The following is a 22,093-nucleotide window of genomic DNA, read 5'->3' as shown; positions in this document are numbered from 1 at the left end:
CGCAAAAGCACGGGGGAAGTGCCGCCATTTCGCGGCACCCTGCGAGGGGAAGGGAGGAGAGAATCACAGCCGCCCGAGCTTTGCAGCTTCACAGGGGTCGGGAGAGCTGCTGTTTAGCTTTAACTATGGATAATCACGTTCACTTGGATTTAAATGTGTTTCTAACCGACCAGAGGTCCCCGCCGGGGGTGCACCGTTCCCGGAGGCACCACAATACCGGGACGAGCGCAGAGCTGCTGGACTGTGGTGAGAGAAATCCAAATACCTGTCCTATTTTCCTATACTCATTTGAACATGCAAAAAAGAAAGAGTTGCCCCAAGGATACTGTCAGTGGGAGGTGGTGATGGGAAAGCCCATTTTTGAAGGCATTATCCACAGCCTGAAAAGTGTGGATAGGTGTAGCTTTTGGCATCAGCCGGGCTGCGGCCGCATTGCAAAAAGCATGTTGTTTGGTCACAAAAATTTCTTTTTTTTTGGTGGGTTTTCCTGAAAAATGTCTTGTAGCCTTCTGAGCTTTGCTTTGCAAAGCACTGAATCATTTCAATGGTTCTGCAGAGACATCTGCCTGGAATGTCCTGGCTGTCCCGGTTCAGCGGCCTAGGGTGGCGTGAAGGTGGTGCTGAAGATGCCAATCATCACCGGCCTGGATAAATTTTGGCTGCAGGAGCTGCCAGCAGCAGGCTGTTCAGAGCCAGAGCTTGCCAGGATGGCAAGACTGTCATTGTTGCAGTCCCCATAGTATCCAACGTGAGTAGCTGCAGAGCTCTCTAAAAGAAGTGTGCCATTTGTTATGGTTTTGGGCCCAGTGGGTCTAAGGTGGCTTTTATTAAACTGGAGAGCTGGGTTTTTTAGTCCTACTGAGAGAGTTCAGCGTCACCTTATTAAGCAAGGAAAAGCTGCGTGGTAAGTGCAGACTGATGCAATTTATTTTCGCTTATTACTCCCCATGATTCCTTTAATAAATAAACTCCTAATGAAAAGTGTGAATGTGTTAATTATTTCTCTGTTTGATCAGCAATAGAATGCATTAGTAAACATTTGTGGGAGAGGCATGGGGAGCAGCAGAAGGGAAAAGGGTGTGGGAGAGAGAGCCCGGTCCCAAGGCGGGTTGCTGGCGGTGGCATAGGAGGGGATGTCAGAGAGATACAGGTAAATGTGTACAGGGTGCAGAGCCCCAGGGTAGTGCCTCTGCTGGGGGAGTGAGAGTGTGTCCAGGACAGGTGGGGTATGGAACGGTGAGCCCTAACCGGGATGGGGGGTGAACCCGTGGGACACGGGCAGAGTCCTGGCTACCGTGTGAATTGTTACCACACAAGGTTAGTGGAGCCGAAGGTCACCCCAGGAGAGGTGCAGCCCCCAGTCCCTATTGCTGAGTCCCACCACAGGCTTACAAAACCAGGATTTGGGCTCCAGAGCTGACAGGTGTCGTGTTGTCCAGGGCAGCACTCGGCACCACAGGGCTGTAGGGGGCTGTGGAGCGGGTGGGGGGCCGTGGCCTGTTAGCTGAAAGGAAGGATGAGTGAGAGGTATTGAGGGCAGTGGGTGATGCAGCCCCCTGCATCCCAGAGTGCCACTGAAAGCTCCCCCTTTCAGAGTGTGCCTAAGAACATCTGCTGTGTAATCTTGTGCCTGCAGGAGGAATTTTTGCCAGAGCAGCTGTGTCTAACCCCAAGGTGAACCTATATCCCATACGGGCCTAGGTAGGATCTGGGCTGGTGACAGCCGTGGTGTAGTTGCCTGTGGTCCCCCAGAACCCAGATTTGAGGTCAGAATTTGCAATTTTTGTAATGTAAGAAGGGGTAGCACCAAAGCCAGAAGTTTTTATAAGTGCAAAGTGTGTCTGTTCAGCATTGAAATGGATACATACTTGATCAGGAGAGTTTTTTAATGTATTTTGTTAGATTTTACAGACATGGGGAATTTCTTTGAAGGCATAGAATTTCATTTATTTAGTGTATTGTTTGTATGAATACCTGGAGGTTTTCTACAGCTACAGAGCGGCATCTCGCATCTGGATTTTGTTCCACGGTGAGCCAGAGGGAGAAGCAGCACTTCCCAAATTCTTCTGGAGCAGTGCTAATTGCAGTCCTTTAAACATGCATTAAAAAGGCCACATGTGAAATGGGAAGAGCAATTACGAAAAGAGGAAAAAGAAATGTTGAGCTAGGGAGGTGTTGCCATTTTTCTGCTGTTCCTTTATGACAGTGATCTTGTAGGCAGTAAGAAAAGTATTAGGATTTGAATAATGGAGGGTATGAAATGGAGCTAAAGTGTAGGTAAGGAAAGGAGAATGTTATTGTAAAATCTTCCTTGGGGCACCATGCAGATGAGGCAGAGAGAGAAGGAGTAATGCGTGTCCTGCATAAGCTTGTCCATGCAAGGCCAAAGCAGAGAGAAGATTTTAAAGTGCAAACACAAGTGTTGTGTATATAAATGAACCAATGAAAGAGCTTAACTTATAAGGCAGGATGATATATAGGACAGAATGTAAAAAAAGAATAAATAGATCTATTAGCTGTTCTGTACAAACTCTAATCAGATATTAGATATTAATGTAAAGAGAAGTTTGATATGAGTAGATGTGTATGGTTAGAGTGTAGAAGTCTGATGTGATATTGAAGTGTCAAAATGTACAAGTTGAACATTGTAAATATGTGGCTTGTGTCTTAGCAGAGGTTCCGTAAGTGTCAATGGATTTGTAAGTATTTTCTCTATAATAAGTGCAAATAGATATAATGTAAATAGATGAGTATAAGTATATAAAAGCTTAGGGGGTGGGAATAAGAACACAGTTTTGAGAAAAGGTTTTGTTGTATCGCTTCATAAATCCTGGAAGATTTCCGTTTCTCGGAAGGTCCAAACAGTAGAATGTTTTTCATAGAGTGCACAGACCGATGCAGCCAGAATCCAAAAGCGTGCAGATTGTCACGGGCATAAAGAAAATCCAAAAGCCATAATTTTCATGTTGAGGAAAAGCACTGGAGTGTCCTCACATGTAGAATTTTGAAAAAGCAACCTCCTTGTCTGGAAATTTCACATTCTAGATACGGAAAAAAGCACCAGGCTGCCAAACACAGCAGGGTGTGGTGACAGTCGGTCAGTTTGGAGGTATGGCCGTGGGTGATCTGGTGCCGGGGCAGTTAGACAGCAGGGTGTGGTGACAGTGGGTCAGTTTGGAGGTACGGTCGTGGGTGACCCGGCGCCAGGTCAGTTAGCCGGAGCGCTTTGATTATCGTGGGTGCATCTGCTGCCACCGGTTACCTGGGGAGTTCCACTGCTGCTGGGGAGTTCCACCGCTGCTGTCATTGCCACCACGGGCCTTGGCCTCGTCCTGGCTCAGAGGTCATTCTTCCTGGCTTTTCTTTGCTGCCTCCCCAAAGTGCTGCTGCCTCCCTCTCCACCCTGCCCTGCTGTGGCCAGCTGCAGCGTGCAGAGGGTGTCGTGGCTGTGCTCTGCCGGGTTCCCTGTGTGGAAGCAGAGAAGCTGCAGTGGTGGCAGCATCAGTCCTTGCAGGAGATCCTGCATTCATTGGGGTCAAGTGGCTGTCTTGACAGTGGTGAAGATTCTTGAGAGCTCTTATGCTGTCAGGTACTCCCCAGAGCGTGTCCTCGAGGTAGAGAGAAGGAGATGTGGCCACGGTCGTTGCTGTGGGGGAAGAAGAGATTTGATGTGGTTATTGTTCTCGCTTCCTTTAATATCAGTGGTGCAGTATTTCTATAGATGTGGTGACCTGAAGCAGGAGTTACAGGTGTTGTTGTGGGTAGTGAATAATTGAAATGAATGTAAAGAATGGATTGTTATGATTGCTATCAGTATAGCTCGGTGTTCTTAGTCCCACAGCAGGTTTGTAAAAGGTTCAAACAGTCCTTTTTTTTCCCAGAAAACCTGACTGAGTGGAGTGAGGTAACACAGAGGCGATCTAGTGTATCTTGAGGCTCGTTATGAACTGTTGTCAGATGGTTTTTATGATGTGAGGAGGCATTTGCCACGGTGTGCAGGTCAGAAGGGTGGAAAAGTTTGTTACGTGTGTAAAAGAGGCACCGTTTGCAGCCAGGTTCCAAATGTGGTATTGTAGCTGAAAAGTGTGCATGCTGCAGGAATCCTGTCAGATGAAAGGTGTAAAGAAGCAGAGCTCTGTGTGCACTTGGATTCCTCCAAACTGCCTATCTTACACGAGAGTGGTGATGTGCCATTCCCATGGAAAAGAGCCATTGTTGCCCCCAGGTTCCCATGGGGAAATGTGGGATTTTGTATTGTAAAGTTGTGCAAATGTCAGGATTTGTGCCAGACAGAAGCTGCTAGGAGGTAGGCCTGAGGCTGGCCTTGGACTCCTGGGTGTGTTGTGCCCAGCGTGTGCAAGGATTTCCTAGCTGTTGAAAAGAGGCAGTGGTTTGAGGCAGGTTTGATCAGCAGGAAGAGGGAGGGAGATCACACTTATGAGCAATGATGAAAACCTTTTCAGGGAAGAGATGTCAGAGTCCTATTTCAAAGAATAAATATCTTGTGTGGCTTACATGGCAAATAAGAAAAATAGATGAAGGACGTCTTGCCACTGAATTCTAAAGAAGTCATCAGTGAAGGTGCTGACATATAAACCTGAGTTTTCTCCCTAGGTTTTGAGAAGGATCCCTGTCAGACGGCAGCATCTCAGGCTAACCTAATACCAGAACTGTGGTGACCAGAGAGGTGTTAATTGCATAAAGGGAAGCAAAGTATCGCTCATATGTTTTGGTCACAGTGACATGAGTTCATCCACACCAAACAGTTCTATCAGAAGCGTGGCCTGGGCCGCTCACACGTTCAGATGGAACAATTATACAACCACCACCTGCAAATGTTCCCTTTGGGATAATATTTTTTAAACTTTTTTTACTTTTTTTTTTAACTTGCTTCTCTCTGATCTGGCCGAGCGGTACAGTGAGCGGAACAGAGGCTGAGAATCGGCCACCATGTGAGCTGTGTGGCATTTCCTACAGTGGTTGAAGTAAACCTTCTGAACCATCTTTCAGTGTGTCATACAGGGAACAGGGGAGGATGGTTATTGCAGTTATTGTTTCCTCAGCAACATGAAATATGTTATTCCTTCAAGATGGCATTGAAAGAGTTAGCAAAACTATTTTTTTTTTCTCTTAGGCCATTTGAAAGCCAAATTTCTGTACATGGATAATTGATGAAGTGCAGTTCTGTAAGGCTCACGTAACGGAGCCTTACGAATCAGAATTAATCCCGAAGTGTATTTCTGCAGGCTATGCACGTGGTATGCAGTTGACACACAGGTAATAAGCATGTGCAGGTATAAGGCTAAGCACCTTATGTACTGTCCAGTATTAGATAAAATATTTGGAGACATGTGTACCAGTTTTGAGATCAGCATAGCCACATTTGTAATGTAGGAAGTGGTAGCAACATCATCCAAACCCTAAAGTTTTCGAGAGTTTAAAGCGATGCTGTTCTGTATTGAAATTGATACAGACTTGATGTGCCAATATTTCTATGTATGAACCCAGATTTGCAAAGCATGGGAACTGTTCTCCAAGGGAAAGTATGTAATGAATTTTTTCTACTCTTTCTAGCCATACCTGGTGGTTTGTGCACCGATGGACCGGCACCTTCCGACTGGATTCCGTGCTCCGATGAGCAAGGTGGCGAAGTAGCAGTTCACAAGTCCTTCTGCAGCAGTGAGAATTGCAGGCCCTTAAAGCTGCATGGAAAAGAGCAGCTATGAGATGGGAAGAGCAAATAGATAAAGAGTGAAAAACAACATCTTGAGCTAGGGAAGTTCTACAATTTTTCTGTTGTCCATTTATGATCGTGCTCTTCCACGTACTAGAAAAAGTTTCAGGATGTAAAGAATTTAGGGAATGAAATGGAAATGAAATAGAGGGTATCAAAGCAAAAAGGCCCTGCTAAATATTCTTTGGGAAACTCTGGCCATGAATGAGAGAGAGAAAGAACAAGGAGTTTCCTGAATGAATTTACAGAAAACAAATCCCAGTGCCTCTTTCTAGGTAAGTGTGGACATTGGCTATGTTGTAAAAGAGGAACTGTAATTTTCAGAAGTATGCAGAGGTATGAATAAAAAGCTCTAACCAAGTGCAAAATGTCAGAGGATACAGGCTTCCAAGCTTCCCTCAGGTGCAGTTTTCTGTGCTTGGTACCAGCAAGCCAGGGAAGAGGGAAAGAACTTTGAGGTTTTTTTTCCTTAGGGAAGGACATGTGTCCAGGTGCCTGCAGTGCATTGTTGCTTCAGAAGTGTGGTTTTTGAGCCTCACTATCAGTAAGAAGTAATTGTTCACGTGTTGTCGCTGGAGTAGCTGAAGCATGTTCCATAATGACCAAATGCAGGCAAGCCAGCTCTTGCAGGAATATTGAAAAGATTATCTGCCTTGCAGCAAAGCTGTTGTCTACCTTTCTGGGTGGACATTTATGGGCAATGCCCAGTACACAGTGCCTTCCGAATATAGTTATGAAAATGAAGGAGATGACCTAGATAGATAGTAAAAAGGAAGTGTTGCATTGAAGAAAGGATAATTGAAGAAAGCACCCACCTTTCACGTGGATCATCACAGAGCCGTAGCCACAATGTCAGGCCCGTAAGAATTTCTTGCCAAGAGTCAGAATGGAGTTCAGAAGTGCTGTAGAAGCAGGTGGTTTGACTTGCTAAAGAAGAGAAAGAAATGATTGAATTGACCCAATGTGAAAGGGTTTGTACATTTTTTTTTCTTTTTGCAGGCATGAATGTAGTGTCCTGAAGAGAAAAAAAGGGTATGCAAAAATAAATCTTCAGAGCAATATAGCTGGTTGCTAGTGTATAATGTATGTAATAATATGTTGGAGTATAGGTATGTGTATTTTGTAAGTAGTATATGTTATTTGTGTGTGCGGTGTTAGCCGAGGCGGTCGTTCGCAGGTTTGCGTCGGGCTTTAAAAGGGAGAGGGGGTCGCGCGTTCCGAAGCAGGTGAATTTTGGGGTATTTGCGTGTTTGTAGTCGGAAAAAAGCGTCGCTCGCGGCACGTGGGCGGCCCCGTCCCGCGTGGCAAGTTCCCTCCCCTGTCGGTTCTCCCCCGCCGCCGGACGTCACCCCATTTTGGGTGCGGTCCGTGGTGAGCGGCGTCCCGCGGGGCCCCGAGGCGGCGGCGCCGCGCTCCCTCGCCGCGCTCCCTCCCCGCGCTGGGGGCCGCCGAGTCAGCCCCCCTCCCGCGGCGGCCCCGCCCCGACCCGTGTCGCCACCGCCACCGCCGCCGCCATCCGCTGCGTGCCGAGGGCCACCTTCTAAGGGGCCGGGAGGGGCGGGGGGGGTGCCGAGGGGGGCGGGGGGGCGTGTCCGCCGTATAATCGACGGCGGCGGTGCCCGCCCCGGCACAGGCGGATCCCGCCAGCCCCCCGCGCCGTCCAGAGCACCGCACGCTTCAGCAGAAGCCCGCAAAGCCTGTAAAATGCGGCGGTGGCACCCTCGGAGTCGGCATTTCGTTCAGGCGGCACAGTAGACGTATATTCCCTCAGAAAAGACCCCCGCGGCCGCCATTTTTGAAGTCGGCAACAGCGCGCATGTGCGAACGATGCCGACGCCATTTTGGTAGTCCAGTGCACTGCGCATGTGCGAAATAGGGGCCGGATCGAAATTAAAAAGTCGGATTTCGCGCTTTTGGGACATTTCTGCTGGCCGCAAACAGCTGCGAAGGCGTCCCGTATGCCGTTCGCGTCACCCTCGGGCGGCGGCAACCGCGCGAGAGGCGGAAAAAGCCGGCATTTGCCGATCGCTTTCGGGAAAAAATGTCGGCCGCGTCAAACCGCAGCGCGTACTCCACCCGCCCCCAAAGGCCACTCCGCACCGTTCCGCAGCGCCGGGGAAGCCCGCCAAGCAGCCGAATCGCCGTTTTCGGGGTCAGGCCTCCGTTGCTGCCATTTTGGAAGTGTACTGCACTGCGCATGCTCGAGTGATGCCGACGCCGTTTTGGTAGTCCAGTGCACTGCGCATGCTCTATTGATGCCGACGCCATTTTGTTAGTTCAGTGCATTGCGCATGCTCGAGTGATGCCGCCGCCATTTTGGTAGTCCAATGCACTGCGCATGCTCGAGTGATGCCGGCGCCATTTTGGTAGTCCAGTGCACTGCGCATGCCCGAGTGATGCCGACGCCATTTTGGTAGTCCAATGCACTGCGCATGTGCAAACGATGCCGACGCCATTTTGGTAGTCCACTACATTGCGCATGCCCGAGTGATGCCGACGCCATTTTGGTAGTCCACTACATTGCGCATGCTCGAGTGATGCCGACGCCATTTTGGTAGTCCACTCCACTGCGCATGCCCGAATGATGCCGACGCCATTTTGGTAGTCCACTACATTGCGCATGCTCGAGTGATGCCGACGCCATTTTGGTAGTCCACTCCACTGCGCATGGTCGAACGATGCTGACGCCATTTTGGTAGTCCAGTGCACTGCGCATGTGCGAAATAGGGGCCGGATCGAAATTAAAAAGTCGGATTTCGCGCTTTTGGGACATTTCTGCTGGCCGCAAACAGCTGCTGAGGCGTCCTATATGCCGTCCGCCTCACCCACGGGCGGCGGCAACCGCGCGAGAGGCGGAAAAAGAACGGAATTTGCCGATCGCTTTTGGGACAAAACGGCGGCCGCGCCAAACCGCAGCGCGCACTCCATGGGCCCTCAAAGGCCACTCCGCACCGGTCCGCAGCGCCGGGGAAGCCCGCCAAGCAGCCGAATGGCCGTTTTCGTGGTCGGGACTCCGCGGCCGCCATTTTGGAAGTATACAGTGCGCATGCTCGAGTGATGCCGGCGCCATTTTGTAGTCAGTGCACTGCGCATGCTCGAGTGATGCCGACGCCATTTTGTTAGTCCAGTGCACCGCGCATGCTCGAGTGATGCCGACGCCATTTTGGTAGTCTGTGCACTGCGCATGCTCGAGTGATGCCGGCGCCATTTTAGTAGTCAGTGCACTGCGCATGCTCCAGTGATGCGGGCGCCATTTTGGTAGTCCAGTACACTGCGCATGCTCTAATGATGCGGGCGCCATTTTGGTAGTCTAGTGCACTGCGCATGCTCGAGTGATGCGGGCGCCATTTTGGTAGTCCAGTGCACCGCGCATGCTCGAGTGATGCGGCCGCCATTTTGGTAGTCTACTTCACTGCGCATGCTCGAGTGATGCCGCCGCCATTTTGGTAGTGCAGTGCACCGCGCATGCTCGAGCGATGCCGACGCCATTTTGGTAGTCCAGTGCACCGCGCACGTGCGAAACGGGCGCCGCCATAATAATGGACGCGCCCGCGCCTTTACGGCCGCCGCCATGTTTTGTACGGAAAAAATCAGGACCTCTCGCTCTAGGTGAGCACTTTAGGCGCCCGATCGAAATGAAAAAAATGGATTTTACGGTTTTGAGGCATTTCCGCATTTGCAAAGCAGGGTCCCGGGAATCGGAATCGCTCCGTTCCACGGTAGTAAACGTGTACACTGAGGTAGGACTGGTGAAGCGTTAGTTCCTTATCTCGGTCACGACGTGACAGAATCCGGCCAGAAGCCGGCAGCGTGGAGCCGTAGAAAGCGGCAGGCGCGGGTAGAAGTAAAAAGTTGAGGTAGTACTCGCCGTTAGAGAAGATTTTTCAGGTGTTTAAAATGTGTCGGAATAGATATAAAAATTGTCCCATCAAGCCCGTATCCATTCGAATCGAACGTGACTTTAAAGCGTTAAAAACTTCGGGGGACGGGACGACGGCGCCACCACCTCCGAGACGACGCGCCGGGCTCCGCCGATGGGAAAACATTTTTCCCAAATTTTTGATCAAATGCCGGATGCTAAACGGGACAGCCTTAGCGAAGGGCACGTCCCGAAAGGCGCGGGTACAGAAACGGGGCTTTCAAACGGCCTATAGAAAAATAAATGAGCTTTACAGACGGTTTAAAGGGCATCTTAAGGGAAGCACAGGCGTCATCGGGCCGAGGGAAGGATAAGAAGCACGGGGATTCCCGGGAAGGGACGGTAGTCCCAGAGCGGCATGGAAAGGCATAATTGTAATTCCCAGGCGTTAATAAGAATTGAAAGCGGAAGGGAAGCGGGGCCGAGGAACACGCGGAGAGGCGCGCTCGGGGCCGAGGTAACGTTCAGGAACGTAGATCGGCTAAGGCGCCCGGCGAGGCGCCGTGTCATAAGAAAGGAGAGCGTCCCATTTAATATTTTTTTTCCCGTAAGGCCAATCTAAAGAGTTTGAAGCTAAACGGCGAGGCGTAGGAGAGGCGCAGCGGAAATCCTCTGAGAAGCCCGCAAGGTATTTGCTTTCAGCATTTGGTAGCGGTGCAATTCGATAATTGGAAATGAGAGCATTTTTGATGGTAGGGATGCAAGGTATCTGAGTGATGTATGAGGTTTGAGAGGTACTAGAAAGCGTCGATAAAATTTGAGTCCGGAAGCGTGAGCAGACGGTTGTACTTGTATACATCCATCTATATATACAGGCATATATATAGATTTCTATAGACACACGTATATATACACACACACATAAACAAACACACATGTATATATATATACACGTATATAGACACACATGTATATACACACCCATGTATATATACACACATATGTATGTATACACAGACATGTATATATACACACACATAAATACACACACACACATATGTATATATACACACATATATACACACATGTATATACACACCCATGTACATATACACACATATGTATATATACACACACATAAATACACACACACACATATGTATATATACACACATATATACACACATGTATACACACATGTATATACACACCCATGTACATATACACACATATGTATATATACACACACATAAATACACACACACACATATGTATATATACAAACATATATACACACATGTATATACACACCCATGTACATATACACACATATGTATATATACACACACATAAATACACACACACACATATGTATATATACACACATATATACACACATGTATATACACACCCATGTACATATACACACATATGTATATATACACACACATATATATACACACCCATATGTAGATATACACACATATGTTTCTATACATACATATGTTTCTATACACACATGTATATATACACACACACATATATACACACATGCATATATACACACATGTATATAGAGACACACATATATATACACACACATATATACACACATCTATATACACATATATATATACGCACATATATATACACATATATATACGCACATATATATACACACATGTATATACACCCATGTATATATACACACATATGTATATATACACACACATTTATATACACACCCATATGTATATATATACACATATGTATATACACACATATGTTTCTCTACACACACGTATATATACACATATATATATAGACACACATATATATACACACAAATGTATACATATACACATATGTATATACACACACATGTATGTATACACACATATATATACACACACACATATATATACAGACATATATATACACACACATGTATATATACACACACATGTATATATACACACACATGTTATATACACTGACACACAAATATATACAGCCATATATATATACACATACATGTATATATACACTCACACACATATATATACAGCCATATATATATACACACACATGTATATATACACACACACATATATATACAGCCATATATATATACACACACATGTATATATACACACACACACATATATATACAGCCATATATATATACACACACATGTATATATACACACACATGTATATATACACACACAAATATATACAGCCATATATATATACACACACATGTATATATATACACACACACACATATATATACAGCCATATATATATACACACACATGTATATACACACACATGTATATATACACACATGTATATATACACACACATGTATATATGCACACACACAAATATATACAGCCATATATATATACACACATGTATATATACACACACACAAATATATACAGCCATATATATATACACACACATGTATATATACACACACACAAATATATACAGCCATATATATATACACACACATGTATATATACACGCACACATATATACAGCCATATGTATATACACACACATGTATATATACACACATGTATATATACACACATGTGTATGTATACACACATATGTATATATACACACATACATATATATACACACACGTATACATAAACACATGTGTATATATACACCCATGTGTATATATACAGACATATATATATACACACATATGTGTATATACACACATATGTATATATATATACATAGAAATAGACACACATCTGTATACACCCTGTATATATACACACACATATATACACAGAGACACATATATATTTACACACATATGTATATCTATACACATATGTATATATACACACCTATGTATGTATACACACACATATATACACACAGACATATATATACAGGCATATATATACACACACATGTATATATACATAGATATGCATATATAGACACACATATACATAGACACACACATGTATATATATACACATATGTTTATATATACATATGTATATACACACATATGTTTATATACACACATGTATATATACACACATGAATATATACAGAGACATCTATATACACACACATCTATATATACACACATGTATATATATACACATATGTATATACACCCATATGTATATATACACACATGTATACACACACACACATATATATACACACATATGTACATATATATACATATATATACACACATATCTATATACACACCATATATATATAGTCACACACATATATATACACAGACATATATATATACACACATATGTATATATATCTACATAGAAATACACATGTATATATACATACATGTATATATACACACATGTATATATATACACATATGCATATACACACATACGTATATATACATACATATGTATGTGTACACTCCTAAGTATATATACACACACATATATGTACAGACATATGTATATATACATGTATATATTCACGTGTATGTATATATACAGACATATATACAGACATGTATATACACACCCATGTATATATACACACCCATGTATATATACACACATATGTATATATACACACATATATATACACACATATGTGTATATACACACATATGTATATACCACATATGTTTAAACACAGACATGTATATTTACACATACATATATATACACATACATATGTATATATATTCACATATGTATATAGACACACATGTATGTTTATATACACACATGTATATATACACAGATGTATATATACACACATATATATACACACGTGTATATATATACACATATGTATGTACACATATATGTGTGTATATACACATATGTATGTACACACATATGTATATATACACACATATGTATGTCTGCACACACATGTATATATACACACATAGATATACAGACATATATATACACTCACGTATATATGCACTCATATGTATTTATACACATACACATACAGACATATATTCACACATGTATATATAAACACATATGTATATATTCACATATATGTATATATACACACATATGTATATATACACACATATGCATGTATACACACACATGTATATAGACACATATGGTTATATACACACACATATGTATATATTTACACATATGTATATACATACATATGTATATATACACACATATGTATGTATACACAGACATGTATATACACACACATAAATACACACACATATATATAGAGACATATGTATATATACACATGTATATATACACACATATGTATATATACACACATATATACACATATGTATATACACACCCATGTATATATACACACATATGTATATATACACATATGTATATACATACACATATGTTTATATACAGACACACGTATATATACACACATGTATATACACACCCATGTATATATACACACATATGTATATATACACCTATGTATATACACACATATGTTTATGTACACACACGTATATATACACACATATATATACACACATGTATATATACACACATGTATACATACACCTATGTATATACACACATATGTTTATATACACACATGTATATATACACACACATATGTATATATACAGACAGATGTATAGACACACACAGACATATACACACACACATATATATACAGACATATATTCACATATGTATAGATACATGCATATGTATAGATACACACATATATACATATACACACACATATATATACACACATATGTATATATACGCACACATATATATACACACATTGTATATATACACACACATGTATATACACACATATGTATATCTACACACATATATACAGACATATGTATATATTTACACACATGTATATACACATACCCATGTATATATATACACATATGTATACACACAGACATATGGTTATATACACACATGTATATATACACAAACACATATATAGACACACATATATATACACGCATATGTATATACATAGTCATATGTATATACACACGTGTGTATATATATACACATACGTATGTATATGCACACATGTATGTATACACACATACATATATACACACATATATGTATACAGACAGATATATACACACACACATATATATACAGACGTATATATACATACATGTGTATATACTCACTTTTGTATATATACATACCCATATATACACTCATGTATATATACACACATATATATACACACACATATATATACAGACATATATACAGACATGTATATAGAAACACATATGTATATATACACACACATTTATACACACATATGTATATATACACACACATATATATGCACATATGTATATATATACACACACATATATACACACATGTATATGCACACAAATATATATACACACATATGTATAGATATACACATATATATACATACATATTTATAAACAGTATATATATATACACAAATTCATATATATAGGCACCTGCATACATATGTATATACACATATATATACACATACACATACATATACACACCCACAGATATATATACACACACAGATATAGATACACACACAGAGATATACACAAATATATATACACACATATGTATATATACACATATATACATATACACACATATATATACACACACACATATATACACACATGTATATACACACATATATATACACCCCCATATGTATGTAAACAGGCACATATATATAGACCCATATACATACCTACATATGTATACACACATATGGATATATACACACATGCATATGTACCCATATTTATACACCCCCATATGTATATAAACACACAAATATATATAGACATATATACATGCCTACATATGTATATATACACATATGTATATATGCACATATATGTATATATACACACATGTATATATACACATATATATACATCCTCATATGTATATAAACACACACAGATATATAGACATATATACATACCTACATATGTATATACAGACATATGTATATATACACTCATATGTATATATACACACATATGTATATACACACAGTTATATATATACACACATATGTATATACACACAGTTATATATATACACACATATATATATAAAGAGATATTTATATACACTCATGTATTTATACACATATATGGATATGTACACACATATAGATACAGACAGACATATATATCTACACAGACACATATATGTATAAACACATATGTATATATATAGACATATAGATATATACACAGACTCACTTGTATATACATACACACATATATATGCACACTATGTACATGTACACACACTCAGATATGTATACACATACATATATATACACAGACATATGTATATATACACATGTATATATACACAGATCTACATATATGTGCCTGCACATATATGTATACAGAGACACACCTGTATATATACACACACATATATACAGACACACATATATATACACAGATATATATATACACAGATATATATACACACACATATATATACATACACAGATATATATACACACACATATATATACACACATATATATATACACTCACATATGTATACACAGACAGATACATATATACTCACAGATATATAAACACGCACTTATATACACATGTATATAAACACACATATGTACATACACAAACACACATATGTATATACACCCCCATATGTATATACACCCCTATACGTATATAAACACACACATATATATACCCTCAGTTGTATATATACACACCACATATATACACACATATATATACATACATATGTATATACATACCATATATATGTACACACACATACATCTGTATACATGGACACACATATATGTACACACACACATACATATAGACACATATGTATATACATACCATAAATATGTACACACACATATATATACATGTACACACATTTTTATAAGCAGACACGCATATATATCCATACACACATGTACGTCTACACAGACATATGTATATATACACACATGTATATATATACACCTGCACGTATATATACAGACATATGTATGTTTACACACACATATGTATATATATTCACACACATATATATACACACACTCATATGTATACACACATATGTATTTATACACACATATGTATGTATACACACACACATGTATATATACACTCACATATATATATACACACAGACATATATAAACAGGCAGGCATATATATACACACACACACACACACATATATATACACACATATGTATATACACACCACATATATGTATACACACATACATATATATACACGCTCACACATATATATGTCCACACATATATATATACACATACACACATATATATATACACACATGTATAGTATATATACAGACAGTATATATGACACAGATATGTATGTTCACACACATATGTATGTATACACACACATATGTATATATACACACATGTATATATATATATACCCACACATATATATATACAGACATATGTATGTATACATACATATGTATGTATACTCACATACATATATAAATATTACATATGTATATACAGACATATGTATATATACGCCTATATGTACGTCTACACAGAAGTATATATATACACCATATGTATATACACACATTTGTATATATACACACACGTGTATATACACAGACACACATATATAGCCACACACATATATGTATACACACACATGTATATATACACTCACACATATCTATACAGAGACACATATATATACACACATATATATACACATGCACAGATATATATACGCAGACACAAATATATATGCACACATATATACAGAGATATATACACAGACATATATGTGTATACAAACAGATATGTGTATATACACACACACATATAGAGACATATACACAGATACATATATATATACACACACCTCTGTATATACAGACATATATATACAGACATTTATTTATACACATATATGTATATATACACACATATAGATACACACAGATATATATATCCACAGATATATATATACAGACATATAAATGCACACATGTAATTATACACATATATGTATATATACATATATAGATACACACACATGTATGTACACACACACATATATATATACACATTCACATATATATACACACATTTTGATGTATATACACATATAGATATTGATACATAATTATACACACCATATATATATATATACACACACATATATATGCATAGAGACATATATACTCACACATATGTATATATATACACCTATAGATACACACACATATTTATACACACCATATATATACAGTCACAGACATATATATGCATACACACATAAATATTCACATATCTGTGTATAGATATACATATAGATACAGACACATATTTATACACACCATATATATACACACCCACTCCTATATATGCACAGACATATATGTACACACATATGTATATATATACAGATATAGATACACACACATAAATATACACACCATATATATATGCACAGACACACACAGACATATATATGCACAGACACATATATATATACATATATGTATATAGATATATACAGATACACACATATATTTATACACGCCATATATATATACACACACCTACTCATATATATGCATACACAGAGATATATACACAGAAATGTATATATATAGACATACACATACACACACACACATATTTATATACACCATATGTATATATACACACACACACATACATATGCAGACACACATATATATACAGACATATGTATATATATACTCATACAGATACACAGAAATATTTATACACACCATATATATATACACACATGTATATATATCCACTCACACATATATATACACACATATGTATAAATATACACATATAGATACACACACATATTTATATACACCATATATATATACACACACATATATATACAGAAATGTATATATATACACATACAGGTAGGCAGACTTATTTATACGCAGCACATATATACACACACCTACACATGTTTATGCACATACATATATATATACACACACATATGTATATATATACACATAGAGATACACAGACATATTTATACACAGCATATATATATATACACAGACATATATATACAGACATATATATGCAGTCATATGTCTATAAACACTCATATGTATATATGCACACATGTATATATACACAGACATACAGAATATGCACACATATATATGTATAGACATACATGTATATACACAGAGACATATATATATACAGACACATATACACACATATATATCCACACACATATGTATATATACACACATGTGTATATATACCCACACCTACATATACAGACATATATATATACACACACATATATATACAGATGTATATAGACAGATATATATATACAGATGTATATAGACACATATATATACACCCCCATATGTATATAAATAGAAACATATTTATAGAAAGACATATATATAGACATATATACATTCCCTCATATGCATATAGAGACATAGGTATATATACAGACATATGTATATATACAGACACACATATATATACACACATATATATATACACATATGTATTTATATACACATATATATATACACACAGTCACATAGATATACCCATACTCCTATATATACACTCACATATATGTACGCACACATATATACACACCATATATATATACACACACATATATATAGTCACGACAGATGTACACACGTATGTATATATACGGACATATGTGTGTATATACACATATGTCTATATACAGACATGTGTGTATACACACATATATATGTATGTATACACCCATTTATGTAAATATACCCACACGTATCTATACATCGACATATATACTTACACACATATATATATACACACAGACATGTTTATATACACACACACATGTATATATTCACACACACATATATATACAGACATACAAATATATATACACATATATGTATATATATACACACACATATGTATGTATAGACACAGAAATATATACACACACATGTATATACACACATATGTATGTATGAGCCTGAAAATATATAGTCACACACAGCTATGTACACACGTATGTATATATACACACACATATGTGTGTATATACACATATGTATATATACAGACATGTTGTGTATACACACGTATATATACACATGTATGTATACACCTATGTAAATATACCCACACGTATCTATACATCGACATATATATACCCACAGACATATATATATACACACAGACATGTTTATATACACACAGACATATATACACACAGAGACATCCATATACAGACACCTACATATATATACACATACACCTATATAGACACACATATATGTACACATATATATATAGCCACACATATGTTTATACATACAGATATGTATATATACACACATATGTATATATATAGAGACACAGATATACACAGATATACATATACACACATTCACAGTGCCAAGGTGTTCAGAGAGCATATGCAAAGGGGAGGCTGAAGCCACCCAATTGTGAGAAGGTGAGCCAGGTAGGCAGCAGGCTTGAGGGAGTGGTGTGTAGCAAGTGGCAAGGAGGGAGAGGCTGGAAGGTGGTGGCTTAGCAGCAGGAGCGGCTCTTTGTTGCGTTTGATCCGCTTTTCTAAAATGAGTCCCGTGCCCTAATAGGCAATGCGTGAGAACAAACTGCACGGAGTCAGACATCAGAGGCATCCGGGCCTGAACATGGCACCGGTAGGGAGAGGAATAGACGGGTAAAGCGGTGGGAGATTGATTTTCCATGGGAGAGAGGTGGCCAGCTGTCAGTTAGGCATGGTGTTCGAAGAGGATTGTCGCTTGCTGGAGGCCAGATGCAGGTGTTTGAGATGATTGTTAAATTTCCTTTGTCTTTCAGAGTGGTACCGTGAAGCGACTGGTTGCAGGGAAGTAATGATGGCACCAAGTGGCACGTGGAAGAAAAGTTGAGGGAGTAAAGGTTGGAATGGAAAGGTGAAGGATGTGAGAGGTGAGGTTTTGTTGTTGTGAGCGTGAGGGGTGAAAGGTCAAAGTGGGTTAGGAAGGGATCGGTGTGGTAAATGAAGAAGCGTCAGCGTGGCTTGAACGGCGCAAGCAAGGAGCTGCGATGGTGGCGTAAGCAAGGCGTCAAGGGTTTGGAGAGAGTATGTGAGTTTTGGAGAAGGCAAGAGGTGCATAAATGGAGTGTTTTGAAAAGTTGTGGAAGAGGGTTTATTTGTTGTTAATGTGAGTGTGTTATAGTTGGTGAATGTATATGCAGTGTGTTTGGGTGGGTGGGTGGGTGGGTGGGTGTGTGTGTGTGTGTGTGTGTGTGAGTGAGATGTGTTAAGGCATGAAAGGAGGCAGAGTTTGATAGGAGACTAAAAGGTGAGTAAAGAAGTATTTATTTTTTGGCATGGAGAGAGTTTGAAGGTGAAGTGTTTGTGCGTTGTAGGTGGAAAAAGTGATTTTTGGCACCTTGGTGCCCTCAGCCACGCCCCCCAGCACCAGGTGCCGCCCCCCGATTTTCAGCGCGCGCCGCGCGCTGCCGCGCGCGGCGCGGTGGATGCGGGGGGGTACCCCGGGAGGCCCCGTCCGGGCGGCGCCATCCCCCCCCCCTGCGGGGAGCTGCAGCGGCAGCCCCCCCCCTGCGGCGGGCCCACCTGGGCTGCCCCCCCTCGCGGGGGGGCCCGCCTTTGTCGCCCCACCTTCTGGCACACGTGCCTCACTTACGTTCCAGTGGGGGTAGGCGGGCCCGGCGGGCTCCCGGACTACGGGGCCGTGACGTGCCTAGCACACGCACGGGGTAGCCCGCGGTGGGATTCGAACCCCTGACGTGCAGAGATTCGGCTTAAGGCCATACCCACCGAGCCAGAGTGGCTCCTTAATTTTAAATCCTTTTTTTGGGGGCATATCCTTTTCGCCGCACAATGACGTCAACAAAGCCCTGCCCACTTCCCCGCCCCCGATTCTGCGTCCGTCACGGTACTCCACCCACTGCTCCGCCTGTCGTCCCTCCCTTGGCCCCGCCCCTGTCGGCGCCCTGCCCGGGACAAAGCCACGCCTCCGGTGGTCTCCACACCCCGCCCCTCGACGTCACGGGGCTCGGCACACAGCCACGGCCCTGCCGCTCCCCCTAGCCAGCCCAAGAGCCCGCCCCTCGGTGCCCCCTCAGTCCGCCCTAAGCTACGCCTGTCTCCGCCCGCCCGTCGCTATGGCAACAGGGGAGCCGTTGCTTCTTTATCGTTTTACTTTTTTCCCCATTTTTGGAGCTCCTTTGCTAGAGAATTTTCCTAAGGTTCAGTGCATGGTTTTTACATGCTTTCCCTCAACTGTATTAGCACAAATTACCATTCTCTCAAATCTTACTGGGTCTTTTAATCTCTTTTTGATAGCACCATTTATGATTCTTGAAAACCAAAACACATTTTGGGGGATACTGCAGCACTA

At 40.4% G+C, this 22,093-nt stretch overlaps 1 long non-coding RNA gene across 1 annotated transcript; it reads right to left on the bottom strand.

Annotated features, from left to right (window-relative positions):
- Positions 1-1,868: 1,868 nt before the first annotated feature.
- LOC146429733 (uncharacterized) lies at positions 1,869-21,572 on the bottom strand. Its single transcript, XR_014855432.1, has 3 exons — positions 21,377-21,572; positions 3,263-3,646; positions 1,869-2,089 (listed from the first exon to the last, which is right to left on the bottom strand). It is a non-coding gene; the product is annotated as an uncharacterized LOC146429733 (long non-coding RNA).
- Between the last annotated feature and the right edge of the window lie 521 nt (positions 21,573-22,093).

Source organism: Lichenostomus cassidix, chromosome 17, assembly GCF_008360975.1.
Source record: "Lichenostomus cassidix isolate B80296 chromosome 17, HeHo_3.0, whole genome shotgun sequence".
Classification (NCBI taxonomy): domain Eukaryota; kingdom Metazoa; phylum Chordata; class Aves; order Passeriformes; family Meliphagidae; genus Lichenostomus; species Lichenostomus cassidix.
This window is presented reverse-complemented; position numbering and strand designations above follow the sequence as displayed.